The sequence below is a fragment of the Otolemur garnettii genome, unplaced genomic scaffold, assembly GCF_000181295.1.
Source record: "Otolemur garnettii isolate 467f Iridium unplaced genomic scaffold, OtoGar3 scaffold00002, whole genome shotgun sequence".
NCBI lineage: Eukaryota > Metazoa > Chordata > Mammalia > Primates > Galagidae > Otolemur > Otolemur garnettii.
This window is the reverse complement of record NW_003852397.1, coordinates 37,401,214-37,413,113: the sequence shown is the minus strand read 5'-3', so window position 1 is coordinate 37,413,113 and position 11,900 is coordinate 37,401,214. Positions and strand designations below refer to the sequence as shown.

At 33.6% G+C, this 11,900-nt stretch overlaps 1 pseudogene; it reads left to right on the top strand.

Moving 5' to 3' along the window:
- Window positions 1-1,615: 1,615 nt before the first annotated feature.
- Window positions 1,616-2,566, top strand: LOC100950148 (annotated as a pseudogene).
- The last annotated feature ends 9,334 nt before the right edge of the window (window positions 2,567-11,900 follow it).

Genomic DNA, 11,900 nt, shown 5'->3' with positions numbered 1-11,900 from the left:
AATTTTCAGAAAAAGGTGATAGCTTTTGGACTGTTTTTGGAGAGAAGAAGACAAAGTTTCACAAAATGATACTTAGTTTTACTATGAGGCAAATACTCTGATATTTTCTATTTTATTCTTTTCTATTATGCTCCACTTTATTTATTTTTTTAACTTACTAAATTAGCCTCATGAGGTTCTAATGGGTCATGTTCCTAAGGGTGAAAAACACTGGACCAGAAAATATGGAGACCAGCAGAGGGTGGTGGCACATCCTAGTAATCCCAGCTACTTGCAACCCTGCCTTGAGTCCAGGAATCTAGCCTGAGTAACATGAGAACCCCTATCTCCAAAAAAAGGAAAAGAATAAAAACATCTGAAGGAGAAAAAAAGGAAGAAAGAAAATATGGAAGATGCTATTATATTACAACTGACAAAACTCAAAAATAATAGTAAACAAATGAATAGAAAACAAAAATGTTCACAGTTATGTTTTCAGAAAAGGAGCAAAGAACAAATAGATGCAGAATGGAGTATCTGCCTCCCATGATCCCTGTACAGAGTTTCTGAAAGTTATAGTTAACAACAATAATAAAAATAATGGCAAATGTTACTACTGCCAAGCACTGTTCTAAACTTTTTACACAATATTTCCATTCTACAAATTAAAACGCTGAGACCCATAAAAATTTACTAACTGGCTCAAGTCTATAAAACTTGTATGTAGCAGGGCAAGGATTTGAACCTATGGTTGCTCTTAACTACCATCTCTTGATTCAAAGTGACCAAATAGATGTACAGTGAAAAGTAAGGACACTCTACTCCCAGCCATGCACCCACCCTATTCTCCCCCATAAGACAACCACCATCGCTAGTTTCTTAAAAATACTTCCAGAGATATCTCATATATATAATAAACAAATATATCAAAACTTGTGTGTATGGATGTGTACTACAAATAGAATTTTCTTTCCTGACAATCTACTTCACATAAAACTCACCACAGAGTTTTAGCAGTTCTATTATATGCTATTGTATGGATGTACCACAACTTTTTGCTGATCACTGTTGAAAAATTTTATTTTATTCTAATCTTTTGCTATGTCAAACAATGTTTAAAAAATAACTTCATACATAGGTCATTTGGCATAGTCTTAAATCTTCAGTATATGTTTCCAGAAGTACAACTTCTAAATAAAAGGATATGGAAAATTTTTATATCTATGTTGACAAAGAGTATATCTCAGAAATAGAGCCTTTAACAAGCCACAGTACCTAGATAGATTTTAATAACTTTACATTATTGAAACAGTGAATAAATTTTTAAAATATTTATGGTATAAATATAAAAAGTAGTACATAAAGCTGGTCCTTGAGTAGTTAAATGTGGAAAGACTTCTAATAACAGTCAATGATTTCCTTGGACTACCAAAACTACATAAAAGGAAATCAAAACAGGGAGGCATGTAAATCACTTTCAAACTCCTCTAGATTCACTTCTTCAGTTTTAGCATTTTGAGATATTTTTATAATTACAAGGAGAGCTGCCTCCACTTTGGATGAGTACAACCTGGCCCACAGTCTTCCTTAAACTAGTATGAAACCTTTAACCTTCAAAATGACAGCACAGAGGAAGATGGCGGCAGCCGTTCCACAGTGGGTGTGGGCCGCGGAGCAGCTGCGCAGCGAGCTGCTGCCCAAGAAGGAGATTATCAAGTTTCTCCAGGACCACGGTTCAGATTCGTTTCCTGCAGAACCCAAATTATTAGGAAACATTAAAAATGTGGCCAAGACTGCTAACAAGGACCATTCGGTTACAGCCTATAACCATCTTTTAGAAACTAAGCGTTTCAAGGATACCGGAAGTGTAAGTAAAGTGTCTGAACAAGTGAAAAATGTGAAGCTTAGTGAAGACAAACCCAAAGAAACCAAGTCTATGAGTGTCCACTAAAATATACAAAATCTATTTCAAAAAAAGAAGATAAAACTAATCTTCTCCAAAAGGGAGATGTTTTCACTGCTGGTATACGGGAACACTGCAGGATGGAACTGTTTTTGATACTGATATTCAGACAAGTTCAAAGAAGAAGAAAAATGCCAAGCCTTTAAGTTGTCTTTTTTTTTTTTTTGAACTCCATTCTGCTATATTTGCTCTAAATTTTTTTCTGATTTTTTTTTATTAAATCATAACTGTGTACATTAATACTATCATGTGGTACAGTGTATACAATTTGAAGTACTTTCATCCGACTGGTTAACATAGCCTTCATGTCTTTTTCTTAGTTATTGTGTTAAAACATTTATATTCTACATTTAGAGAGATTCACATGTACCCTATGGGATGAAACATAGGCGTGATCCCACCAATCACCCTCCCTCCACCCAGAGTAGGCAAAGTTATCAGAGGATGAGATGAAGCACTCTTGACTATGAGTAACCTAGAAAAAGCTCAACTGGAGATGGAACCAGAATGGGCTTATGGAAGGAAAGGACAGCCTGATGCCAAAATTCCACCAAATGCAGAACTAATTTTTGAAGTGGAATTAATGGATATTGACTGAAATAGCAGTGATTCAGTTCTAAAGACATCAGCAATGATAAAACTTGGCCTTGAAGAAACTTACATAACTAGAGCTTGTTACTATTGTAAGGGAAGAGTCAACTGGAAAATTCAAGGAATCAAGTTAAAACTTGTTTACTTATCCCAACTTTTGAGAATTGTTAATCCTTATAAACCCCTGAAGTCAAGGAAAATGTGCTCCTTTTACCTCATGTCATAAATGTAAAGACTCAATAAACCTTTACCCACTGTAAAAAAAAAAAAAAAAATGACAGCACCTTCCGACGTCTCTGCATGGTGATTTCACCCTCACTCACAGATTATACTGACCTATTATTCCACCTCATGCCAACCCTTTTGTTGTCCTTCCCCTCGATGCCTGATAAATGTTGACTATCCAACACATTTATTCAAACTTTCCCAATAGATTGCATGACTGCATTCTATCCACAGACATGTTACATAGCTTTTTATAAACCCTGCTGAGTCTATAATTTTTCTGCCACTTTCAGTTCGCCAAAATGCTCTTGAGTTCAACTGTACTGCCATATTTAATATATCCTTAGTGTGTTTAAGATGCCCTTGGGATTCAACATTATCCTTTCCCCAGGTAGCTATTCTGAATAAAAATACATCTACAAAGCATACAGTCCATTTGGATGTGGTCTTGCCCTGTGAACCCAATGAAATTCTACATAAGAAATTGACTTAAAGAAAAAAGTACATACCTACTTTCCTTTGTTCTTTTATAAAGTATAGTCTTTTGTGATTTCAAAAATGCTCTATCATGAACCTCAAATTGCTTTGTATTTGGAATCTGGTTCCTAATTATATTCCAGATTATGTATTTTGTTACCACATAATTCTATTTTTAAGTGATTAGCCAAAATATAATGTTCAAATCCACTTAGAAAAACTTTTGATCTTTGTCTCAATGACTACTTTTTAAATCCCAAATTAAAAGCATTTAGTTACACAAACCATGCACTGTGAGCTTATTAACCATACTACTGCCAAATGCCCTTTGTTTCCATGTTATCTTTCCATAAAGATTAAAATTTACAACTGTGTAGGAGTTCAAGAATTATGTACATTATTCCGAGTATAAAGTGCCACAGCTAATTGTTATTTTTAAGCAATTATTATTCTTCAATAGTGTATCTTTCTATGCTTATTCAAATTCTATATTTAATATATTTATTAAATTTTACCATTGACAAAAATAAAATATTGGTGGAATTACTGACCTCAAGGATAGCAATTCTACCCCTCAATGTTTGCAATCCACCTAAGAAAGATAAACCACACATTCTGCAGAGAGATTCGCAAAACTATCACATCAGTTTATTTCAGTGAATCACATTGGGTTTCAACATTGTTTCATGTCTCTCCTCATATGACCTAATGTCATGTCATTTTTCATATTACTGAAAATATTAGGACACATATCAGGCTTTCTTTTTTCTAACTAAATAAAACACATTCCTTTGATATTGTTTTCTAACAATTTATCAGCTCTTTGCCTTAATCCTAAAAATAAGTGCTTACTGAGGGAATTAAGATCAATTTTTTTCCATCATACTTCATAGAGGGATCTGGATGGCTGGACTCTCATTTTGTAAGCATAATTGCAGTCATCACTTACTATATGATTGCTATTTGTTGGTACTCTTGAAAGCATAAAAACAGATAATTTTCTGCAAATATCATCATGACCCTATGATGTAAATATTATTATTGTCTCCAGTTATGGATAAGAAAACTAAGGTTTGGAAAAGTGAAGTATTTTCCTAATGGTGCATACCTCCTAAGAAGTGGAACTGGGATTCAAACTGTCAGGCCAAAGCCTTAAATACTATACCCGTCCACTGCCAACCTAATCAGGTAAGGGCTTAGGTTTGATTTCTATTTGGTTTCACAGAAAGTGAGAAAAGAAAACTTTATTCTAAAGTCACATGTTGTGAAATTAATATCAATCCATAAGTTATAGTCATACATTATTGATTTAAAGGGAGATAATTGCTTTTAATGAACAATTTACCCTTTAATACTAGAAATTATTAAAATATATATTACTAATAATTGGTCAGTATCTTCCATTTTTAGCCTAAGTTAATTTTATTCATTTAATTCCATTGTTTGCTGATTCATTTTCAACTTTGTGCTTCACTGTGACCTCCATAATCTTTTCTTTTTTGTACACTTAAGTCTACACTAGTTATCGATGGTATGGTAATGTGGAATTTCATTCCAAATATAGATTTTTACATCTATTATACACGTTTCCCTTTCAGTGTATACATACGTCTATATGTAAATACATACATCTGTATATAGTATTAGGTGCATATAAAATTTGTTTTAGAAAACAGAAAATTAGTTTATCCAGAACTAAATGCTCTACAATTTAAAAGCTTTTGGCTGTCATTTTTTATTTGCAAAGTATTTTCATTTTGAGTGGCTTTTCAAAACAAGACACTAGAGCACAGAATGATTTTTTTGCCAAAGGGCACCAGCAGTTAGAGGCAGAATCAGCTCTCTATGCTATTAAATCAACCCCTCCCCCATGTATTCCTTATCTGCCCAGCAATATGGATGCCCAAAGATTTAAATAAACAGAGAGCCAGATACTCACCAGCGGGGTTAAATTTCTCATTTATCTTTCCTCTCAAATATGGCACATTATCACTGCTATATTTTACTATTATTTTAAAAATATATAGCTAAACTATAACTACATGTATTTTAGAAAATACCTGGAAGTAAAAATGAATGGTAGAAAATGATGCTAGAACATTATGTTGGTTTGGATAGCTTTTGCTCATATGCATTCTAGCATTTGCTATGTAGTATGGAAAAGAGTATAATAAATATAGAGTGGCCAGCTTTTTAAAATAGTTAAAGGATTTTTTTAGAGACAGGGTCTTTCACTGTCACCCAGGCTGGAGTGCAATGATGTCCTCATATTTCACTGCACCCTCAGACTCCTAGGCTCAAAGTGATCCTACTTCAGACTCCAAAGTAGCTGGCACTATGGGCATGTAACATTATTTTAGATTTTTTTTTTTTTTTTTTTTTTAGAGACGACAGCTCATCATATTGCCCAGCTGGTCTTGATCTCCTGGCCTCAAGCAATCTTCCTACTTTGACCTCCAAAGTGCTGGTTTTATAGGTCTGAGCCACCATGTCAAAGCTGACAGATTTTTTTTTAATTCCTCATACAGATGTCATAAAAGGGTAGCCCACATTGGCATAATTGGTTTACAAAGGTTTTCTTTAAATTAGTTATCAACATTTAACTGTCAAAGAGTTTATGTCCAGCATCTTTCCAATCATAAAGTCCGGTTACAGTGGATTGAGTATGTGCTGTCCCCCTAGTGAGAGGGTGTGACTCCAGTTTGCTACAGTCTTCCCTTGCTTGCTTCATTGATCTATCACCTTCCTAGCTAATGTCAAAGAAAGAATTTGTGATGCTGGAAGAACTTAATGGACTCTGAAAATTACCACAGGAAACTTGACTCAACACAGTAAAATATGGTGAGCCCAGTGACAGATGACTCATTATAAAACCTCAATAAAATGCATTATACATGCTGGCCAGACTAGGCCTTGACTACTACATGGATCTAAAAACATCACAATCCATGAAAGCTCTATAAGGAACATATTTGCCCCATTGAGTTCAAAAACAAGATAGACAAGGCATAGTCACTCACACCTCTAATCCTAGAACTCCATGAAGCCAAGGTAGGATTACTTGAGGTCAAGAATTTGAGACCAGGCTCAGTGCCTGTGGCTCAGCAGCAAGGGTGCCAGCCACATACACCGGGGCTGGCAGGTTCGAACCTGGCCTGGGCCTGCCAAACAACAATGACAACTACAACAAAAAAATATTCAGGCATTGTAGCAGGCATCTGTAGTCCCAACTACTTGGGAGGCTCAGGCAAGAGAATCGCTTAAGCCCAAGAGTTTGAGGTTACCGTGAGCTATGACACCATGGCACTCTACCAAGGGGGACATAGTAAGACTCTGTCTAAAAAAAAAAAAAAAAATACATTCAAGACCAGCTTGAATAAGAGTGAGACCTTATCTCTATAAAAAATAGAAAACTTAGCCAAGTATAGTAGCATACACCTACAGTCCCAACTACTCGGGAGACTGAGGCAGGATGATCACTTAAGCCCAGGATTTTGCGTTTGCAGAGACCTGTGATGATACCACTACCCTCTATCCAGGGCAATAGAGCAAGACTGTGTCTTAAAAAGAAAAGAAAAGAAAGAAACAAGATAAATTAAGAAATCTTAGAGAACTACTTAAGTTCTTACAATAGCATGTCAATTAATATTGCCTGTTTTTCTAAAGGCTAGAAATCCTTGACTAAAGTGGACATTTTAGCCTATAATTAATTGAGTCGATACAATACTGACAGAAACTGCAAAATGCATCCATTCTTAACAGAGTCCGCTGGGTCAAGAGTGATCAATGGAAAAAATATAGATCCACATCTGTGCCCAACAAATAGAAGAATATCCTTAAATCTAATCCCAAACCAGATTATAACCAGAAAGTTCCTCCAGAAAAAAAATTTTAGGAGGTAAAAGAGAAACTTAAAAATATTCTCATTTGGTTATTTTTATACCATTTGTGAAATAAAAAATGTTAGTAGAGATAACATTCTGGAGTCTTCTATAGATAGTCCTTTCTAACCCTCAATATGATGTGCAACTGTCAAGATCAAATAAAACGTGACCTAAATATGAGTATCTTTCCATCACATTGGCATGATGAAGGGCTTAGTTTAAATTTATGAAATACCCAGCCTTGAAATGGCATTTACATTAATCCATTCTATGCTGCTGACAGAAAAGCTCAGTTGTAATGCATTGTCAGGTGTTTTATCTCATGCAAGAGCTTATGCTCATGAGCAATCATAATCTAATTAAAGCAATTAACATTTATTCCTTTGGGACATATGTTTATTTGTAGACATCAGAATCTTTTATGGTTTTTCCACATACTATATAATTTCTATTTTGTTTCTCACTTCTGAGACTCTTCAGGTGCTATATCCCTTCATCCTAAAATAAAAACGTACCTGGTGGCAATGTTTTCACTATAGCTATTTGCAGTGAAATTGAATAAAAAATGGAAAATGTGTTTATTAAGAGCATCCAGAGCAGAGATGTGATGTTACATTACTATTTCTGCTGAGCTACATGATATTAATAATTTTATAACATGAATAGTAGATTAAGTTTTGAAAAGTCATAACATTTACAAGAACATAAATGTTCTATACTGGAAAATTTTTCACATAGTGGCAATATCCTTTAAATCAACGTAAAATATAAATATGGTACAAACTTTTAAAAGTTTATCTTCTTGGGAAGTATTTTCACTTTTTGAAACTAGAATACATTTTTATTGATATTATAATATTTCTATGAATACATTCACCAATATACCTAGAGGATCTTTAACCAAATAAAATATGTATCAGAAACTAAGATGAGAACTAGAAGACAATAAAACCTTTTATTGTGTTTACTTAGCTTTGCACATGCCACATACTCTATTTCAATGGACAAATAAGCATAAATGTTAATAGACAATAATGACATGCAATTTGAGGGTTTACTATTCCGGGCACTGGTTTAAATGTTTTGTATTACTTCATTATAATCCAGACACCTTATTAGTATTATCCTCTTTTGATAGAAGGGGAAACTGAGTCACAGAAGGATTATATAACTTTCCAAAAGTCAATCAGCTAATAAACGATGGAGCCAGCATACAATTCACATAGTTTGACTCTCATGCCTGGACTTCTAGTATCTTTTCCTGTGCTATATACTCTGTGCTAAATTTAGGGTTTCTCCCTTTTCAAAGTTGTAATCATTCAGTTGCTGATCACAAGTTGTGAACCATTTTGCCATGCTTCACAGATGACTGCTTCTGTGACACTATTGCATGATAGTGAAAATAAATCTATATTCAGACACCATGCCTGTTACTTATAAACTGCATGGATCTAGCTTGTCAATTAAATTCTCCAAGCCTCAGTATATTCATCCATATAATGCACCTTCCTTATAGAACTGTTTTGAAAATTAAATAAGGAATATATATAAAGCACTTAGCTAAATGCCTCATAGCAAACACTTTATAAAAGTTGTCTATTGCTATTCCTATAACTTTACCATTCAAGGGCATGCACAGGATTCTATTAAGGTGTCAAGAGAGTTCCTTGACTCAAACAAACACACAGGTTCATATCTGATACAACACAGTGTTGCTTGGGTTTTGATTTTTTTGTCTGAACTCTAAAAGCGGATGTTTTTCAATAATGAAAAATAATGAAGCATGCATATGTTTCATGAAATAACCAATGATCCAATGACATTACTGCTAAAGTTGCAGATTTTTTTGAAAGATTAAAAATACAAATTAAATAATAGAAAAGCATTTACACATTTTAAGCTAAATCTCTAAAAACAGGATTTTTTGATGGCATATGGGATGACAGTGAATAAGAAAAAACTTGTATCAATTTTGTAAACATTTTGCAGAAAGTATTAATGGCTTGCTTCTTCAGCATTCTTTACTAAAATCCAACAGATTGCACTTAGGAAACAATGTCTTAAAATAATATCCCTTTTTATGTCCTCCCTGTCTATATGGCACATATTTTTAAGACTTTTGGGTTTTTTTAGGTAAGCTAGGCTAAGCTATGATGCTCAATAGGTTAGATGGGTTTCTTTTTTGACTTATGAGATTTGCAATTTATAGTGGGTTTACCAGTTTTTTGCTCAAAAAAAGAATGTTTTTACTCAAATTTACTATCCTTCATTTGTAAATGTCATACATGTTGGTAGTTTCCAAATTTTTAATCACCGTAAAAAATGATAATTTTAACCAATTGACATACATTATTAATAGAAAGATTTTTAAAAGGTCGAATTACTAAGGCACTAATCAATTGCATTTTTTCAGGGACCCTCATCAGCATAGGCACTAATCAATTGTATTTTTCAGGGACCCCGATTTACATAGGCCCCTTCAAGGACCTGGAATATTAAGTGGAGATATAGTTAATTTGAGTGTAATGGGAGTTATTTATGGGATTGTCAGCCACTTCCCTGGATAGTTACATTATTGGCTCTCCTGATATAGAAATGAACTCCAAGAATACTCCTGCTGCCCACTGTGATGAATTTTATCCAGCACTGTTTTGCAAAGGTGACAGATTCATATCATGATATGAACGTGACTTTAGTGTTCAAAACTGGAATTATATGAGTAGTTGTGAAAATGAGATTGTAAATGTCTGGAGCCAGAAGTTAGTCTATAGAAAATGATCGTACAAATGTGTTGGCAGTTAATTAATAAAAATACAATTTCTCTAGATCTTTTGATGTTTGAGAAGTTTTTTCCAGCTTTTCTAAATTTTCAGTTGGTTACTTTTTTCTAATTTTAAATAGATGTGGACTTTTCTACCTAATTTTTCATTTGTAATTTTGTATTCTTTTATATAAAAGAACCACAAATTGCATAGATTTCAAGGTCAAGTCCCATAAAACTGGATCCATCCTAATCATAATTTTTATAGAAGGCTGATTATCCCATTTCATACTTCTCCCAGATAGAGCCTCCTTTGGGGTAAAACAAAGTCTTCCTCACTATAAAAAAAAAGTCTTCTGTGAAAAAATAAAAGTATAAGAGTATCAGAACCAAGCCAAATTAAGAAAACTTTAAAAATAGGCTTTGAGTAGAGGGAAAAAAAGAAAACTTAAAAAATTCCTCACTTATTCTTTCTCACATGGCAGTGTAATTGTCCGTATCTACATAAATTTAATCATTCCATTCACATAGTCAAGATATGCAATGATTCTATCATACCTAAGACCTCTTAAGTATGAAAGATATTAATCTAATTTTAGAATTAATCTTTTTGGAATATACCCACTACCTGACAGAATAGTTTGGCAAGATGTAACCTTAATAAAAGCATAAAACTATATTTCTTCAGTTTTTCAATTTTGAAAATATCAAAATAAGAAACGCTCTGATTTAGAATTTTCCAAAAGAATTAAATTCTTTCCAGGGAAAGATAGCCCAAGTCTATAGTAGACGTCAATGGTCACCCTAAAATTTCATCTCAAAGGTTTCGGTCAGTATTTGAAGTGTCTGTAAAGTTTCTCAACCTGCCCAGAGAATTCCACAGGTTAGTATCCGTCAACAAACCCTTGTATGTAATCTATTAAATATTTTGTTCTGGACATCATAAGCTACCTAAAAGCCCATTACAATTTAACAGCAACTGATATGGCAAGTGAAATAATCGTGGGCTATTAAGTGTCACATAAAATGTACTAAATGTCACTGGTTTAGTAGATCACAGATTCCTTTAATTAACCCCTAGGGCAAGGTGTGTGGTATTGATTTCAGCACATGAAAATATTGAAATATTGAATGAAAATATTGTAGTTTATTGAGTGGAATTAACAAAAGAACTTTTTTCCCAATAAGTTTGGGACTTGCCTCTATTTGGGCAAAATATATATATATATAAAAACAGATTCCCCACAGGTTAAGAACTTCAATATTAGGCAATTAGGATATCAGTCTTAAAATTTGCCACTAATTCATTTTCCTGAAGAAATTTGCTAAAAAGAAAATATTGGAATTACATAGTATTCTAGCTCCACCAAGTGACAGTTTTATGTTGCTGCTACCCATCTGCCAACTTTCAAGGAGAAGGCTAATAAAATAATACATTCTACATGCAACATGTTCACATAGCTGGTTCAGACTGGAGGGGATTTTTCTCTATTCATTCGTGGTTCAAAAAAATTGCATTTGTACTTCTAAAATTCTATCCTCAACTCTTCTTTCCTAAAATATTTTTGAAATGGAAAATTATATAGCAATATAATTTTTGCAACTCATTTCACATTCCATTCTGAGCTTATGATTACTTTTGTTGAGGAAATATTTAGTATAATTTTATTAATCTACAAAGATATTTGTTTTAGAAACTAAAGATTATATAAATCAAAGTAGTCATCTTATTCTTTAGAAATGTATACAGTAAATAAGAAAGTCTTGTGGACATTTTTTAAATGTAGTTTATAAAGAAGAGGGATTTCTCTGGCTCACAGAATGGGAGAGAGTTTTTTGTTAAATAAAAAGTTCTGTTATTTTGTGTTCGTAAGAAATAAGAATGAACTCACATGTTCATTATTTTTTAAAAATTACAGAAGAATCTCCATAGTTGTCTCAGCACCGGTGGCTCAAGTGGCTAGGGCCCCAGCCACATACACCTAGGGTGGCAGGTTCGAATCCAGCCTGGGCCCGCCAA